Raw genomic sequence first — 20,114 nt, forward strand, 5'->3', positions numbered from 1 at the left:
AAAAATCCTCTCAAAAATTGCACTTGTGCCGTGCACATTTAGCCTCCTCCTTCAGCCATGGGGTGAAAAAGACCTTGTCGTAACTTTATCAAACCGACCCAAGTGCAGACTGAAACAACAAATATCCCTCCAGTAACCCTGGCAGTCTCCTGTTAGATTTGTGAATCTTTTAGACTGTGAGCCCACTGTTGGGTAGGGACTGCCTCTATATGTTGCCAATTTGTACTTCCCAAGCGCTTAGTACAGTGCTCTGCACATAGTAAGTGCTCAATAAATACGATTGATGATGATGATGAATCTGATACGCTGGTGGGGTCTATCAGGGTCCACCCTAATAGCAGACTGTAAAATCATTCAACAGTATTTACTGAACACTTATTGTTTGCAAAGCACTGTAATAATAACGATGGCATTTGTTAAGCGCTTACTATGTGCAGAGCACTGTTCTAAGCGCTGGGGGGGGATACAAGGTGATCAAGTTGTCCCACGTGGGGCTCACAGTCTTCATCCCCATTTTACAGATGAGGTAACTGAGGCACAGAGAAGTTGTACTGAGTGCTTCAGAGAGTCGCGCTGGGTGGGGATACAAAGTGATCAAGTTGTCCCATGTGGGGCTCACAGTCTTCATCCCCATTTTACAGATGAGGGAACTGAGGCTCAGAGAAGTTGTACTGAGTGCTTCAGAGAGTCCAGCTGAGTTTGTAGACGGATTCCTGCCCTCAAGGAGAAGCAGCGTGGCTCAGTGGAAAGAGCCCGGGCTTTGGAGTCAGAGGTCATGGGATCAAATCCCGGCTCTGCTGATTGTCAGCTGTGTGACTTTGGGCCAGTCGCTTCACTTCTCTGTGCCTCAGTGACCTCGTCTGTAAAATGGGGATTAAGACTGTGAGCCCCCTCGGGGACAACCTGACCACCTTGTAACCTCCCCAGCTCTAAGAACAGTGCTTTACACATAGTAAGCGCTTAATAAATGCCATTATTATTATAAGGAGCTTACAGTTTACAATCTCAGAGCTTCACATTCTGCCTGTGCCTAACGGCATTATTGAGATCTTGCTCATTATCGAGTTAGCACTGGAGTAGGAATACTAGTGCTTCTTGCCATAACTGAGATCCAAGGGGGAAGAGAAAACCAGGTGTTTTCTGTGTGAAAAGATGGTTTTATTTGCGTTTTGATTGGCACGGATTCCTCTTGATTGACAGCTGCTTTCTGGGAAAGCTGGTGACTCTATTTCCCCTCCATCCCGGGCACACCCAAGCATCTGAGAACTGGAAGGCGGCCACGAAGCTTCCTCCTTTCATTCGGGGTGGTGACAGGTGGCCGAACTGAACTGGGGAGCTGACAGCTTGGAAAGCCATCTGTCAAACCATTGTGGGGGTCCCTGAGGGATGGGGGGCAGGGGGTGGGGAACAGGGATGGACATCTTGAAGATGGTGAGGGAAGGGATGCAATTCCAAAAAAAAGACCCTTTCAACCTTCAGTCTTCCCCATGAAGATTTTGACCCCAAAGCAGATTTTTCCACTGGGAATTATATAAAAAAATCACTCTATATAAAAAGACTTGATCTAAAAATAAGACTAGTTTCTTCCCTAATGGTTTAACCAATATAACGAGTGGCACACCACCATTCCCTCACTTCTCCCTCCCTCTCCCTACCTCAATTCCTTATTTATGGAGCAACTTTTCTAGACTGTGAGCCCACTGTTGGGTAGGGACTGTCTCTATATGTTGCCGACTTGTACTTCCCAAGCGCTTAGCACAGTGCTCTGCACACAGTAAGCGCTCAATAAATGCGAATGAATGAATGAATGAATGAATCTTCTCAATCAATCAATCAATCGATGGTGTTTATTGAGCACTTTCTGCATGCAGAGCACTGTATTATACGCTTGGGAGAGTACAATATAACAGAGTTCATAGACACAGTCATCATCATCATCAATCGTATTTATTGAGCGCTTACTATGTGCAGAGCACTGTACTAAGCGCTTGGGAAGTACAAATTGGCAACATATAGAGTATATATGTTTGTACATATTTATTACTCTATTTATTTATTTATTTATTTTATTTGTACATATCTATTCTATTTTATTTTGTTAGTATGTTTGGTTTTGTTCTCTGTCTCCCCCTTTTAGACTGTGAGCCCACTGTTGGGTAGGGACTGTCTCTATATGTTGCCAATTTGTACTTCCCAAGCGCTTAGTACAGTGCTCTGCACATAGTAAGCGCTCAATAAATACGATTGATGATGATGATTTAGAGACAGTCCCTACCCAACAGTGGGCTCACAGTCCCAAGTTGTCACTCCCACTGCAGGACTTTAACTGCAATATCCCTCTAGACCCTATGCTCGTCCTCTAGACCGTTGTCGTGGGCAAGGAATGTGTCTAATATATTGTTGTTCGTACTCTCCCAATTGCTTTAGTACAGTATCCTGCACAAAGTAAGCATTCAATCAATCAATCAATCGTATTTATTGAGCACTTACTGTGTGCAGAGCACTGTACTAAGCGCTTGGGAAGTACAAGTTGGCAACATAATAAATAAGATCGATCGATTGATTATTCCAGTTTGCCCCGACGGGAACTGTCTGACTGCCTGCGGTCTCCACCATGTAACCCAAAATGCCTTCGTCCTTCTTCATCGTCTCCGGGGAAAGCAGCCGCTTGTGGAGAAATAAGCACTTAGGACTTGAGGTCTGGCCTGTAACGGAAGAAGTAGGTGTCTTCCCCTGGCCATATTTAACCTCCAACAGGAAAGGGTGTGGGCATTTGGGCCGCCCTCTGAGGCTCCCCTCCTGAGGACATGTCACTGTTCTAATCCCGGCTTCGCCACTCGTCAGCTGTGTGACTTTGGGCGAGTCACTTCACTTCTCTGGGCCTCAGTTACCTCATCTGCAAAGCGGGGATGAAGACTGTGAGCCCCAGGTGGGACAGCCTGATTACTTTGTATCCCCCTCAGTGCTCAGAACAGTTTTCTGATTTTTCTAATTGCAGGATTTTTTCAGCTTCCTAAGATTATGTCCGGGAATATCAACTGATGGCTTTATCTGCAGTAACCTCCGTTTTCCACCTTATTCGGCAGACTTCAAAAAAGGGCTACGAGAGGGCCTAAGGATGTTGGGAATACCCACCGTCTGCCTGAAATGCCCGGTCGTGGAAATTCGCCATGTCCTTGTGGACAAGGAACATGGCTGTCAACTCTGTTGTATTCTCTCAAGCGCTTAGCACAGTGCTCAGAATACTGTAAGTGCTCAGTAAATACAACTGATTGACATATTGCCAACTTGTACTTCCCAAGCGCTTAGTACAGTGCTCTGCACACAGTAAGTGCTCAATAAATACGATCGATCGATTGATTGATTGATATGGTGCAACCTTCAGTAGTGAATGCAGAGCCCAACGTGGATGCAATTTTAAGATACGATTTTCAGTTTTTGAGATTAATCCTATATTAACATGGGAATAAAATGAAAACCAAAGAAGTCTGACGACGTTAATTCTAGTGGAAAAAACAACATGATCAGAATCACCAAAATTCCCCTCTGATTCGGCTAATCTCCCAGGGGATACTTATTCTCTGGGAATCTTGGATGTGCCCCTATTTCTTCAGACAGCTAGGTTACCATTTATAAATCAATTAATCGGGGTGTTCTCAGCACATAGGAAGCGCTCAACAAATGCCATTATTATTGTAATTATTATAATATATTAATATATTATATATATTAAATGGGGATTAAGACTGTGAGCCCCTGTGGGCCAACCTGATCACCTTGTAACTTCCCCAGCAGTTAGAACAGTTCTTTGCACATAGTAAGCTCTTAATAAATGCCATTATTATTATTATTATAGACCAGGCTTCCCCCTATTCAATGGAGGCCCCTCCCAGTCTGAATTCTTCCAGCAACTCAGAGAAGAGACAGACCTCCCGTCACCCCCTTTCCCTGGCCTTCTGGAAGAGGGGAGGATTTCACCTGGAGCCAAATTGCCAAATTCCTCAGGAACAGACTGTACATCAAGAGTTTAATCAACCCCTCTGAAGTTGTTCTTATCCCTTTCTTCCCGAAACCCCGTAAGTCCATCTGTGGGCAGGCTGGAATTTGGAGTGGGAAACACTCAGAAGTCCGAGTGTTGGCGCGGAACAAACAGCGACGTGCTCAGGTGTGCTGGCCTAATCTAAGGTCCTGTTCGCTCCTGGTTTCCTCCCACTTGGATCAATCAGTCAATCGTATTTATTGAGCGCTTACTGTGTGCAGAGCACTGTACTAAGCGCTTGGGAAGTACAAGTTGGCAACATATAGAGACGGTCCCTGAGGGGCTTGACGGGAGATTGGGGCGGGGAGAGATTGATCCGTATTTCTACTTATGGTCCAGCTCTCCCTCCATGTCGGAGCTCCAGAGACGCACCTCCAGGTCAAAACCTTATTAGAAATAATAATAATAATAATAATTATGGTTTTTGTTACGCACTTAACGGTGTGCCAGGCACTGTACTAAGCACTGGGGTGGATATAAGCAGATCAGGTTGGACACAGTCCCTGTCACTGGTGGGGCTCATCGTCTTAATCCCCATTTTCCAGATGAGGTAACTGAGGCCCAGAGAAGTGAAGTGACTTGACTCAGGTCACACAGCAGGCAAGTGGCGGAGCCAGGATTAGAACCCATGACCTCCCGACTCCCAAGTTCATGCTCTATCCATTACACTACGCTACTTCTCTAAGATCCCACAGTGTGGCTCAGTGGAAAGAGCACAGGCTTGGGAGTCAGAGGTCATGGGTTCTAATCTCGGCTCCGCCGCTTGTCAGCTGTGTGACTTTGGGCAAGTCACTTCACTTCTCTGGGCCTCAGTTACCTCATCTGTAAAATGGGGATGAAGACTGGGAGCCCCATGTGGGACAACCTGATTACCCTGTACCCCCCCCACAGCACTTAGAACAGTGCTCGGCACATAGTAAGCGCTTAACAAATGTCATCATTAGTATTCATTCATTCATTCAATAGCATTTATTCATTCATTCATTCATTCAATCGTATTTATTGAGCGCTTACTGTGCGCAGAGCACTCTACTAAGCGCTTGGGAAGTACAATTTACTGAGTGCTTACTGTGTGCAGAGCACTGTACTAAGCGCTTGGGAAGTACAAGTTGGCAACATATAGAGGCCTTTCCTAAATACTCCCTCGCCCTTCTGTGACATTTGGATTTGTACCCTTGAGCCCGTTGTTGGGTAGGGACCGTCTCTATCTGTTGCCGACTTGTACTTCCCAAGCGTTTAGTACAGTGCTCTGCACCCAGTAAGCGCTCAATAAATGCGATCGAATGGATGAATATTCACCCAACTCCCTGCACCAGCACTGAGGCACGTGTCCATAATTTATTTTAATGTCTGACTCCCCGGCAAGACTGTGAGCTCTCTGTGGTCAGAAAACATGTCTAGCCCCCCACCCACTGACCACAGTGATCTGCCCACAAAAAGTGCTCAATAAATACAGTTGATTGATTCATTCATTCATTCAGCATCCAGGCATGCTGGCAGGGTGAGAAAAGCTGAGAGGACAAGTGTGGATGACAGTGAAGAATCAATCAATCAATCAATCAATCGTATTTATTGAGCGCTTACTGTGTGCAGAGCACTGTACTAAGTGCTTGGGGAGTACAAGTTGGCATGCTGTATTGGGCTGTAAGAGTAAAGGGGACAGGTTATTAATAATAATAATAATAATTGGCATTTATTAAGCACTTACTATGTGCAAAGCACTGTTCTAAGCGCTGGGGACGATACAGGGTGATCAGGTTAGCCCACGTGGGGCTCACAGTCTTAATCCCCATTTTACAGATGAGGTAACTGAGGCCCAGAGAAGTTAAGTCACTTGCCCAAGGTCACACAGCAGACACATGGCGGAGTCGGGATTCGAACCCATGACCTCTAACTCCAAAGCCCGGGCTCGTTCCACTGAGCCACGCTGCTTCTTATTACACACACATACGCCCTTTCTGTCTGAAAGTCTCCAGGTACTCTTCTAGACTGTGAGCCCGCTGTTGGGTAGGGACCGTCTCTATATGTTGCCAACTTGTACTTCCCAAGCGCTTAGTACAGTGCTCTGCACACAGTAAGCGCTCAATAAATGCAATTGAATGAATGAATGAAGTCTAGCCTCTCATGCACTCTCCCCCCAGCCTGACAAGCATCATCCACGGTGTTTAATGAGCGCTTACTGTGTGCAGAGCACTGTGCTAAGTGATGGGGAGGGTACAAATACAACAGAGCTGGTAGACACCTTCCCTGCCCACGATGAGCTTACAATCTAGAGGGGAGGCCGAGGCACACGGTGCCGCGGTCCTCATTTCTCATGAAATCTGGCCAGTCCAGTCTGTATTCGGTGCTGTACTGAACACTGTCCCAAGCACTTGGAAAGGGCGCAAAAAATTGACATGCTAATGGGTGGGAAAGACAACAGTTATTTCCAAAAGACCGGGAAGAGGAGGGAAAAACCAAGAACTAAGATGAAAGCAATAGTAATGTGTATGTTGAGGAAAATAATATCAGAATCATTGAATATTTGTGTGTCTTTTAGACTGTGAGCCCACTGTTGGGTAGGGACTGTCTCTGTATGTTGCCAACTTGTACTTCCCAAGCGCTTAGTACAGTGCTCTGCACACAGTAAGCGCCCAATAAATACGATTGATGATGATGTTGAAGGTGGGTGAAAGTAGGGTGGACCTGACTTGTAACGTTGTGAATTAATCGTATAAGTTTCCTGAAGGATTGGCTCGGTGGAAAGAGCCCGGGCTTTGGAGTCAGAGGTCATGGGTTCAAATCCCGGCTCCGGCTCTTGTCAGCTGTGTGACTTTGGGCAAGTCACTTCACTTCTCCGGGCCTGTTCCCTCATCTGTAAAATGGGGATTAAGATTGTGAGCCCCATGTGGGACAACCTGATCACCTTGTAACCTCCCCAAAGCTAAGAACAGTGCTTTGCACATAGTAAATGCTTAATAAATGCCATCATTATTATTATTATTTTTGTAGGAGGGCTTTAAAGGTGGGGATTTGGGTGGGGAGGAAGTTCCAGACTGGGGGAAACAGCTTGACCTAAGGATGGAAGGAGGGAGAGCCAAGAGTGAGGAATAATTTAGAGGATCTTGGGAGGAGCAAAGAATGTAAACTAGGGAGGGTTAAAAAAAAAAAATGCTGACTTGTAAGGTGAATGTGGTTGAATACGCGAGCCGAAACACTGGAGTCGAGACCACCAAAGTTGCGTGCTTCTGGGATAAGGAAAATATTGGTGGGAAATTTAGGGAAAGAAGCGAGTGGAGGAGGTGAAGAGGTGGATTTTGGCAGAGTAGGCTGTCTTTGTTATAGGGTGGTCCCTGGTAATTTTGGAGAATGACACAGCTTGGTGGGTAGAGCATAGCATTGGGAGTCAGGAGGACCTGGGTTCTAATCCCGCCTCTGCCCCTTGTCTGCTGGGTGACCTTGGGCAAGTCACTTCAATCAATCAATCAATCAATTGCATTTATTGAGCACTTACTGTGTGCAGAGCACTGTACTAAGCGCTTGGGAAGTGCAAGTTGGCAACATATGGAGACAGTCCCTGCCCAGCAGTGGGCTCACAGTCTAGAAGTGGGCTCACACCAGGTGTTTCTTCCATGGGGCTTCCTGAGAGTTTAGTTGATTAGAAGGAGGTGCAGTCTAAAGTACCCCCCCAAATTGGTTTGCCGGAGCCCCTTTTTACCCCCAGGTATAACTGAAGCTGAGAATGTAAGCTCATTATGGGCTGGGAATGTCTGCTAATTCTGTTGAATGCCCAAGCGCTTAGTAGTAGTAATAATAATTGTACATATTTATTCTATTTATTATTTTTGTTAATATGTTTTGTTTTGTTGTCTGTCTCCCCCTTCTAGACTGTGAGCCCACTGTTGGATAGGGACCGTCTCTATGTGTTGTCAACTTGGACTTCCCAAGTGCTTAGTACAGTGCTCTGCACACAGTAAGTGCTCAATAAATACGATTGAATGAATGAATGAATAATAATAATAATAATACTTGTGGTATTTGTTAAGCACTTACTATGTGCCAGGCTCTGTACTAAGCTCTGGGGTGGATACAGGTAAGTCCAGTTGGACATAGCCCCTGTCTCCTGTGAGACGATGCTCTGTTCATAGTAATTGCCCAGTAAATATGATTGATTGATTTATCAACTCTATTGTACTCTCTCAAGCACTTAGTACACTTTCCCTTCAAAGCCCTACTGAGAGCTCACCTCCTTCAGGAGGCCTTCCCAGACTGAGCCCCCTCCTTCCTCTCCCTCTCCCCATCCCTGCAACCTTACCTCCTTCCCCTCCCCACAGCACTTGCATATATGTATATATGTTTGTACGTATTTATTACTCTATTTATTTATTTTATTTGTACATATTTATTCTATTTATTTTATTTTGTTGATATGTTTTGTTTTGTTGTCTGTCTCCCCCTTCTATACTGTGAGCCCACTGTTGGGTAGGGACCGTCTCTGTATGTTGCCGACTTGTACTTCCCAAGCGCTTAGTACAGTGCTGTGCACACAGTAAGCGCTCAATAAATACGATCGAATGAATAGAAGGGGGAGACAGAGGACGTCACACCTCTAAAATGGGAATTAAAACTGTCAGCTTCATGTGGGACAGGGACTCTGTCCAACTTGATTAACTTGTATCTACCCCAGCGCTTAGAACAGTCCTTAGTGTATAGTAAGGGCTTAACAAGTACCATAATTATAATTAGTATTGTTAAAGTAGGATTGGGTAGGGACCGTCTCTATATGTTGCCGATTTGTACTTCATTCATTCATTCATTCAATCGTATTTATTGAGCGCTTACTGTGTGCAGATCGCTGTACTAAGCGCTTGGGAAGTACAAGTTGGCAACACATCGAGACGGTCCCTACCCAACAGCAGGCTCACAATCTAGAAGGGGGAGACAGACAATAAAGCAAAACATATTAACAAAATAAAATAAATAGAATAAATATATACAAATAAAATAAATAAATAAATAGAGTAATGAATACATACAAACATATATACATATATACAGGTGCCGTGGGGAGGGGAAGGAGGTAAGGTGCTTACTTCCTCAGTGCTTAGTACAGTGCTCTGCACACAGTGAGCTCTCAATAAATACGATTGAATGAATAAATGAATGATTGAATGAAGGAGCAAAAACCTGATTATAGTAAATCAGGAACTTCATCACTGTCTGACCTGTTTGCCTGGTACCTACCCCAGAGCTTAGTCCAGTTCTTGGCACATAGTAGATGCTTAATAAGTGCCAAAAGTATTATTATTATTGTGATTATTACCCATGGCATTTACTGAGGTCCTGCTGGATGTAAAGCACAATGGTAAATGCTTCCAAGAGTCAGCAGAAACAGGATCCATTCGTTGACTGCCCTCAGGGAGTTTATCAATCAATCAATCAATCAATCAATCGTATTTATTGAGCGCTTACTGAGTGCAGAGCACTGTACTAAGTGCTTGGGAGCTACAAGTTGGCAACATATAGAGACGGTCCCTCCCCAACAGTGGGCTCACAGTCTAAAAGGGGGAGACAGAGAACAAAACCAAACATACTAACAAAATAAAATCAATAGAATAGATATGTACAAGTAAAATAAATAAATAAATAAATAGAATAATAAATATGTGCAAACATATGTACACATGTACAAACTAGCTTAGTCTAGTGGTGGTCTAGTGGAATGAGCCTGTGAGTCAGAGGACCTGGGTTCCAATCCCTACTCTGCCACTTGCCTGCTGTGTGACCTTGGGTAAGTCACTTCATTTCTGTGGGCTTCCATTTCCTCATCTGTAATATGGGGGTTCAGTATCGGTTCTCCCTCCTAGTTAGCCTGAGCCCTACATGGGTCAAGGACTGTGTCCGATTTGGTTAACTTATATTTCCCCCATGCTTAGTATACTGCTGGGCACATACTAAGAGCTTAACAAATGCCACAATCATTATTATTATCACTTGTGGGGTGGACAGGCACATTTACCTATAGTGGGAGCCGGAAAACCAATGAGGTCACTTGTGTTAATATCACTTATGTTGCCAACTTGTACTTCCCAAGCGCTTAGTACAGTGCTCTGCATACAGTAAGCGCTCAATAAATGCGATTGATTGATTGATTGATTGTGGGGTGGACAGGCACCTGTATATATGTATATATATTTGTACATATTTATTACTCTATCTATTTATTTATTTATTTTACTTGTACATATCTATTCTATTTATTTTATTTTGTTAGTATGCTTGGTTTTGTTCTCTGTCTCCCCCTTTTAGACTGTGAGCCCGCTGTTGGGTAGGGACCGTCTCTATATGTTGCCAATTTGTACTTCCCAAGCGCTTAGTCCAGTGCTCTGCACACAGTAAGCGCTCAATAAATACGATTGAATGAATGAATGAATGTAGTATTATACTTTCCCAAGCACTCAATACAGTGCTCTGCATACAGGAAGCACTCAATAAACATCATTGGCTGATTCGAGTCAGAAGCACGGATAATAATAATAATGGCATTTATTAAGCGCTTACTATGTGCAGAGCACTGTTCTAAGCACTGGATAGAGGCACAGAGACAGACAGACAGTGGAAACAACATGGCCCAGTGGATAGAGCATGGGCCCTGGAGTCAGAAGGTCATGAGTTCTAATCCTGGCTCCTCCACTCATCTGCTGCATGACCTGGGACAAGTCGCTTTATTTCCCTGGGCCTCAGTACCCTCAGCTGTAAAATGGGGATTGAGACTGGGAGCCCCATGTGGGACAGGGACCGTGTCCAATCCAATTTGCTTGAATCCACCCCAGCGCTGAGTACATAGTAAGTGCTTAACAAATTCATTCATTTTATTCATTCAATCGTATTTATTGAGCACTTACAAATAATAATAATGATGGCATTTTTTAAGCGCTTACTATGTGCAAAGCACTGTTCTAAGCACTGGGGAGGTTACAAGGTGATCAGGTTGCCCCACGGGGGCTCACAGTCTTAATCCCCATTTAACAGATGAGGGAACTGAGGCACAGAGAAGGGAAGTGACTTGCCCAAAGTCACCCAGCTGACAAGTGGCGGAGCCGGGATTTGAACCCATGACCTCTGACTCCAAAGCCCTTGCTCTTTTCCATTGAGCCACGCTGCTAATGCCAGCATTATTATTGTTTTTATTGTTAGGGCAGGGTTAGAGCAGTATAGAGCAGTGATGGGCATGATAGAGCACTATACTCACTGTCCTACCCATTGACAGGGTACTGTAGTAGATGCCTACAGGGGGCTAATCACTGTCATTCATTCATTCATTCAATCGTATTTATTGAGCGCTTACTGTGTGCAGAGCACTGTACTAAGCGCTTGGGAAGTACAAGTTGGCAACATATAGAGATGGTCCCTGTCCAACAGTGGGAGCAGTGCATGACAAACAGTACTAGGTTTCTCCTATTTTGTACAGTAAACGCTTGGGAAAATTCAATAAAAGTAGACTATGTCTATGACTAAATCTAAGACTATGTGCTTAAAATCCTTTTTTTAAAAAAATGGTATTTATTTATTCATTCATTCAATCGTATTTATTGAGCGCTTCCTGTGTGCAGAGCACTGTACTAAGCGCTTGGGAAGTACAAGTCGGCAACATATAGAGACGGTCCCTACCCAACAACGGGTTCACAGTCTAGAAGGGGGAGACAGACAACAAAACGAAACATGTGGACAAGCGTCATCAGAATAAATACAAATATAGCTGGATGCACATCATTAACGAAATAAATAGAATAGTAAATATGTATAAGTAAAATAAATAGAGTAATAAATCTGTACAAACATATACAGAGGTCCCGTGGGGAGGGGAAGGAGGTAGGGCGGGGGGGATGGGGAATGAGGAGAGGCTCACATAGTACTAGGTTTCTCCTATTATGTTCAGTAAATGCTTGGGAAAATTCAATTAAAGTAGACTATGTCTATGACTAAGTCTAAGACTATGTGCTTAAAATCCTTTTTTTTAAAAAAAATGATATTTGTTAAGTGCCAAACACTGTACTAAGCACTGGGGTAGATACAAGCTAATCAGGTTGGACACAGTCCATGTCCCACATGGGGCTCAGTCTTAATCCCCATTTTCCAGATGAGGTCACTGAGGCCCAGAGAAGCAGCGTGGCTCAGTGGAAAGAGCCCGGGCTCTGGAGTCAGAGGTCATGGGTTCAAATCCCGGCTCCGCCAATTGCCAGCTGTGTGACTCTGGGCAAGTCACTTCACTTCTCTGGGCCTCAGTTCCCTCATCTGGAAAATGGGGATGAAGACTGTGAGCCCCCCTGTGGGACAACCTGATCACCTTGTACCCTCCCCAGCGCTTAGAACAGTGCTTTGCATATAGTAAGCACTTAATAAATGCCATTATTATTATTATTAAGCGACTTGCCCAAGATCACACAGCAGACAAGGGTCAGAAAGGGACTAGAACATAGATTCTTCTAACTCCATCCACTAGGTCAATCAATCAATCGTATTTATTGAGCGCTTACTGTGTGCAGAGCACTGTACTAAGCGCTTGGGAAGTCCAAGTTGGCAACATATAGAGAAAGTCCCTACCCAACAGTGGGCTCACGGTCTAAAAGAGGTCACTCTGCTTCGCATTCTTGAGGTCTCAAGCCCCTCGGACAAAGTTTAACCTGATTGGGAATCGATCAAGGTGGCAAGGTGTGGCCTAAAAGGCTTGGAAAGAACTCTGGAAAATTGACCAGCCAGCCCCGGGATCTTAGGCAAGGGATTGAGCCCACTGTTGGGTAGGGACCGTCTCTATATGTTGCCAACTTGGACTTCCCAAGCGCTTAGTACAGTGCTCTGCACACAGTAAGCGCTCAATAAATACGATTGATGATGATTGAACCTCTATCCTGTTTCCTCATTGGTAAATAGCATGCTAACGCAATAAATAATACCTACTCCTCCCTACCACACTGTTATGAGGTCAAGCGGAGCAATCAGCACTGAGTGCTAAGCCCTGCAGAAGAAATCCGCTCTAGGAACCCAAGATAATAATAATAATAATAATAATAATAATAATAATAATGTTGGCATTTAAGCCCTTACTATGTGCAAAGCACTGTTCTAAGCGCTGGGGGGGGGGGATACAAAGTGATCAGGTTGTCCCATGTGGGGTTCACAGTCTTAATCCCCATTTTACAGATGAGGTAACTGAGGCTCAGAGAAGTGAAGTGACTTGCCCAAGGTCACACAGCAGACATGTGGCGGAGCTGGGATTCGAACTCATGACCTCTGACTCCAAAGCCCGGGCTCTTTCCACTGAGCCACGCTGCTTCTCCTAAGATTGCCTTAGGGAAAATTTCCCGTCTATCCCATTTCCACAACACAGTGCTTACTATGTGCCAAGCACTGTACTGAGCGCTGGGGTGGATCCAAGCAAATCGAGTTGGACACAGTCCCCGTCCCATGTGGGGCTCAGAGTCTCAACCCCCATTTTCCTGTTGAGATAACTGAGGCCCAGAAAATAATAGTAATATTGGTATTTCTTCAGCGCTTACTATGTGCCAAGCACTGGGTTTTTTTTGTTTTTTTCTCAATTGCATTTATTAAGCGCTTACTATGTGCAAAGCACTGTTCTAAGCGCTGGGGAGGTTACAAGGCGATCAGGTTGTCCCACGGGGGGCTCACAGTCTTCATCCCCATTTTCCAGATGAGGGAACTGAGGCCCAGAGAAGTGAAGTGACTTGCCCAAAGTCACACAGCTGACAATTGGCGGAGCTGGGATTTGAACCCACGACCTCTGACTCCAAAGCCCGGGCTCTTTCCACTGAGCCACGCTGCTTCCACTGTTCTAAGTGCTGGGGTGGATACAAGGTAATCAGGTTGTCCCATGTGAAGCTGACAGTCTTAATCTCCATTTTACAGCTGAGGTAACCGAGGCACAGAGAAGTTAACTTGTTAGCCCAAAGTCACACAGCAGACAAGTGCTGGGATTAGAATGCACATCCTCCGCCCCTCAAGTCCATGCTCTTTCCACTAAGCCACGCTGCTTCTCATTAAGTAACAAGTGGCAGAGCTGCCCCACTTGTACTTCCCCAAGCGCTTAGTACAGAGCTCTGCACGCAGTAAGCACTCAATAAATATGATTGAATGAATGAGTGAATTAGAACCCATGACCTTCTGACTCCCAAACCGTGCTTTATCCACTAGGCCATGCTGCTTCTCCATTGTGAGAGGTCAACACAGCCACTCCTTTTAGACTGTGAGCCCACTGTTGGGTAGGAACTGTCTCTATATGTTGCCAACTTGTACTTCCCAAGCGCTTAGTACAGTGCTCTGCACACAGTAAGCGCTCAATAAATATGATTGAGTGATTGATTGATTGATTGATTGATTGACTGTTCTCCCATAGGTGTGGGTGAAAGGAGCCGGAGAGAGTTCTTGGAGCTCTTCCCCTCTAGATTGCAAGCTCCCTGTGGGCAGGGGACACTTCTACCATCACTTAGATTGCGCTCTCCCAAGCACAGTGCTTAGCACAGCACTTAGTCCGCAGTGAGTGCCCAATAAATTCCACTAATCGGTTAATGCCGACAGGTGAACAAAGAACTAAAATGGCAATAACATTAATGGCTTTTCAGGGCTATTCATCCATTCCTTCAATATTTGTTACTCTATTTATTTATTTATTTATTTATTTATTTATTTATTTATTTATTTATTTATTTTGCTTGTACATATCTATTCTATTTATTTTACTTTGTTAGTATGTTTGGTTTTGTTCTCTGTCTCCCCCTTTTAGACTGTGAGCCCACTGTTGGGAAGGGACCGTCTCTATACGTTGCCGACTTGTACTTCCCAAGCGCTTAGTACAGTGCTCTGCACACAGTAAGCGCTCAATAAATACGATTGATGATGATGATGATGATGCTGATAATCATACTTATTAACTGCTTTCTGTATGCAAGGCTAGAGAAAGCATTTATGTGCGGCAGCGGACCATTCGTCTGTTTCCAGACACGTAATGAAGATAATTAATATTTTAATATTCGTTAAGGGCTTACCGTGGGCCAAATTCTATCCTATGCTCTGGGGTAGATACAAGATCATCAGCGTGGCTCCGTAGAAAGAGCACGGGCTTTGGAATCAATCAATCAATCAATCAATCAATCGCATTTATTGAGCCCTTACTGTGTGCAGAGCACTGTACTAAGCGCTTGGGAAGTACAAGTTGGCAACATATAGAGAAAGTCCCTACCCAACAGTGGGCTCACAGTCTAGAATCAGAGGTCACGGGTTCAAATCCCGGCTCCGCCAGTTGTCTGCTGGGTGACTTCAGGCCAGTCAGTTCGCTTCTCTGTGCCTCAGTTGCCTCATCTGTAAAATGCGGATTAAGACTGTGAGCCCCCCAGTGGGACAACCAGAATCAGAGGTCATGGGTTCAAATCCCGGCTCCGCCAGTTGTCTGCTGGGTGACTTCGGGCAAGTCACTTCTCTGTGGCTCAGTTGCCTCATCTGTAAAATGGGGATTAAGACTGTGAGCCCCCAGTGGGACAACCGGAATCAGAGGTCATGGGTTCAAATTCCGGCTCCGCCAGTTGTCTGCTGGGTGACTTCGGGCCAGTCACTTCACTTCTCTGTGGCTCAGTTGCCTCATCTGTAAAATGGGGGTTAAGACTGTGAGCCCCCAGTGGGACAACCTGATCGCCTTGTAACCTCCCCAGTGCTTAGAACAGTGCATAGTAAGCACTTAATAAATGCCATCATCATCATTATTATTATTATTATTAATCAGGCGGTATTCCCTGTGGGAATAGCAGACCAGAAGAGCTTTCACCCTGTTCTAAACCTGTAGATAAGGAAAGGCCGCAACCACCACTGAGGCACCCCTCTTTCCCAACCCTATTCCAGCACCTCCCAACCTGCAAACTCCACCATTCCCTACAGCGAGCCCGAGACTGGAATAACTAAGATAGCCCTGGCACCTATCCATCCTTCCAGATGGCTTTCACTTCAACCCCGTCCAGGTGGTTTGACCGAATAATCCCACGTGCAAGGAGCAAAGGAAAAAGGAAAAAAAAAAAATTGTCCATTATTACTATTATTAGATTTAAGAACTAGCTAGGCATCAAGCACCGTTCTAAGCATCGGGGCAGATACGAGTTAATCAGGTCGGACGCAGTTGCTGCCTCACATCATCATCATCAATGAGGATCATCATCATCCATCATCATCAATCGTATTTATTGAGCGCTTACTGTGTGCAGAGCACTGTACTAAGCGCTTGGGAAGTACAAATTGGCAACATATAGAGACAGTCCCTACCCAACGGTGGGCTCACAGTCTAAAAAGTGGGCTCACATGGGACTCGCCGTCGAAGTAGGAGGGAGAATAGGTATTGAATCCCCACTTTACAGTTGAGGTAACTGAGGCCCCGGAGGGAAGTGACTTGGCCAAAGGTCAGACAGCAAGTAATGTGGCAGAGCTGAAATTAGAACCCAGATCTCCTGATTCTGGCCCGTGCTCTTTCCACTAGGCCTTGCTGATGAATCCAGTTTCACTGTCTGCACAGCCCCGTATTTTCATTCATTCATTCATTCATTCATTCATTCATTCATTCAATCGCATTTATTGAGCGCTTACTGTGTGCAGAGCACTGTACTAAGCGCTTGGGAAGTACAAGTTGGCAACGTATAGAGACGGTCCCTACCCATCAGCGGGCTTACAGTCTAGAAGGGGGAGACAGACAACAAAACAAAACATATTATTCATTCATTCATTCATTCTATCGTATTTATTGAGTGCTTACTGTGTGCAGAGCACTGTACTAAGCACTTGGGAAGTACAAGTTGGCAACATATAGAGACGGTCCCTACCCAACAGCGGGCTCACAGTCTAGAAGGGGGAGACAGACAACAAAACAAAACATATTATTCATTCATTCATTCATTCTATTGTATTTATTGCGTGCTTTCTGTGTGCAGAGCACTGTACTAAGCACTTGGGAAGTACAAGTTGGCAACATATAGAGACAGTCCCTACCCAACAGTGGGCTCACAGTCTAGAAGGGGGAGACAGACAACAAAACAAAACATATAACAAAATAAAATAAATAGAATAAATATGTACAAATAAAATAAATAAATAACTAGAGTAAATTTTCTATACTTTCCCCTTCAGGGCCGGCAGCACAGACAGTTCTCTGACCGAATTCCTGTCTGCTTGCTTTGTTTTGTTTTGTTGTCTGTCTCCCCGCTCCTAGACTGTGAGCCCGTTGGTGGGTAGGGATTGTCTCTGTTGCTGAATTGTACTTCCCAAGCGCTCAGTACAGTGCTCCGCACACAGTAAGCGCTCAATAAATATGACTGGATGAATGAATGAACTTTTACAGCTTTACAGGTTGTAAATTGGGCCCCACTCTGCGATTTAGACCCGTTGGCCCCCAGTTGTCTTCGGGGATTTTAAAAATGGCATTGGGTAGTTATACAAACTCAGGATACAGCTTGGGCGGGCCAGTCCAAGGGCGCTGTGGGAAACTCGAGGCCCGGATCCTGCTAGAGAAGAAGCGTGGCCTAGTGGAAAGAGCCCGGACTTTGGAGTCAGAGGTCATGGGTTCGAATCCCGACTCCACCACATGTCTGCTGTGTGATCTTGGGCAAGTCACTTAACTTCTCTGACCCTCAGTTCCCTCATCTGTAAAACGGGGATGAAGACAGTGAGCCCCACGTGGGACAACTTGATCACCTTGTATCCCCCCCAGCGCTTAGAACAGTGCTCTGCACATAGTAAGCGCTTAACAAATGCCATTATTATTATTATTATTAGTGGGAATCAGACGACTCGGTTTCTACTCCCGGCTCCACCACCTGTATGCCGTGTGACCTTGAGTAAGTCACTTCACTTCTCCGTGCCTCAAGTCTCCTCATCTGCAAAATGCGGGTTGAGGTCCGCGTGGGACACGGACGGTGTCCAACCTGATTAGCTTGTATCTTAGTGCCGTGCCTGGCACATACTGAGCGCTAAAAGAGGTAGAGAAGAGTTGAATTCTCCCGGGATCAGAGGTCATCCTCTGGTATGAAATTGGACTTTCGGGAAGGAGCGATGACTTCTACACAGCACTGGGAAGTGATGGATGGGACAACCACTACCGGATCACGGCAGACCCCCAGAGTGCTTCTAGGCCCGGATCATCATCATCATCAATCATATTTATTGAGTGCTTACTATGTGCAGAGCACTGTACTAAGCGCTTGGGAAGTACAAATTGGCAACAAATTGACAACATCCTGGATGAGCCAGGATTTGGGCTGGCAACCCCGAAACCCGTTTCGGTCAGTCAATCATAGTTCTTGAGCACTTACTGGGCACAAAGCCCTGTACTAAGCGCTTGGGAGAGTACTATATGACATATTCCCTGCCCACCGCGAGCTTACAGTCAGCAAGCTGTTGAAAGTCTCACCGGAGATATACCGGCTGCTCACGATGTGTTTACCAACTCTGCGATACTGCAGACTTCCCAAGCACCTAGAACAGTGCTCTGTACACAGTAAGTGCTCAATAAATACAATTGATTGATCATTGTGGCATTTAGCTAACAGGCCATAATAATAATAATAACAATGGCATTTGTTAAGTGCTTACTACGTGCAAAGCAATCAATCAATCGTATTTATTGAGCGCTTACTGTGTGCAGAGCACTGGACTAAGCGCTTGGGAAGTACAAGCTGGCAACATATAGAGACGGTCCCTACCCAACAGTGGGCTCACAGTTTAGAAGGGGGGAGACAGAGAACAAAACCAAACATACTAACAAAATAAAATAAATAGAATAGATAGGTACAAGTAAAATAAATAAATGGAGTAATAAATACTCTAATAAGCACTGTACTAAGCGCTGGGGAGGATATAAGGTAATGAGCTTGTCCCACGTGGGGCTCGCAGTGTAAATCCCCATTTTACAGATGAGGTAACTGAGGCCCAGAGAAGTAAAGTGACTTGCTCAAAGTCACACAGCTGACAATTGTGTTGCCAACCTGTGCTTCTCAAGTGCTTAGTACAGCGCTCTGCACACAGTAAGCGCTCAATAAATACGGTTGAATGAATGAATGAATGAATTGGCAGAGCTGGGACTCGAACCCATGACCTCTGTCTCCCAAGCCCATGCCCGTTCCACTGAGTCACGCCGCTTCTTTGCCCCACTTACGGACTAAAAAGCACATGTTACCATCTGTGGAATAGACCTCATGGCCTTTTTATATTGGATTGGGACTGGATTTTCCAACTCCCATCTGGACTTCCATGCACCGAGCACTGGACTAGACGCTTCTGGAACACGATCCTGGCTTCGGTGTGGGTTGCAATCCAGTATGGTTCAATTTGTGATTCTGCTCCTGTCTCCCTTTTGCTACCACAGCAGGAACTTGGAGGGACGGGGCACCAGATTTACAGCCCGGTCACATAAATCTTTGTCAACAAGTCTGCATGGAAACAGCATCGGCATGCTCAACGGTTACAGCCAAAGGGACCCCAAGAACGCTGAGGAATAAGAGCCACGCCAAAATGAGACGGAGAGGCCGGTTTTATACTAAATTAAAACTTTATTGACTAAAGAATGCTCTCCAGAAAAACACGATCGGATGGATTCACGCGATGAAACTGAACTTGGCAGTCGTTTCACATGGCACGTCAAACAAATGAAGGTTTCGTCTCACACAAAGCCGTCTGCGCGCTTCGAAATGAGACCCCGCGAGGTATTCTCTCTTCCCACCCCCGTTCATCTGCGATGGGCTTGAAGGAGAGAAGTTATGCGTTTGAAGAAACTGGTAGATTTCTTTAGCTTTTTTTTTTTCTTCAATAAATTAGTTACACATGTACTCAAAACATCCAGCCTCCTGTGCATTCCAAATCTAAGGAAAACATTAAAATCGCCGGTCATCCGGGAGGAGCGAACTGCCGCAATCCTATCGCAGCAGAACGCAAAAGTAAATCATGGTGGGGTCATTATTTGAAGTGGGTGGCCCTCCCCTCTCCCCCCCCCACCCCAATACCAGTTCCTGCAAACTCATGGAGGCACAGTTCAATAAAAGACCAGCTCTAAAGC

Source organism: Tachyglossus aculeatus, chromosome 2, assembly GCF_015852505.1.
Source record: "Tachyglossus aculeatus isolate mTacAcu1 chromosome 2, mTacAcu1.pri, whole genome shotgun sequence".
In the NCBI taxonomy this organism is placed as follows: Eukaryota; Metazoa; Chordata; class Mammalia; order Monotremata; family Tachyglossidae; genus Tachyglossus; species Tachyglossus aculeatus.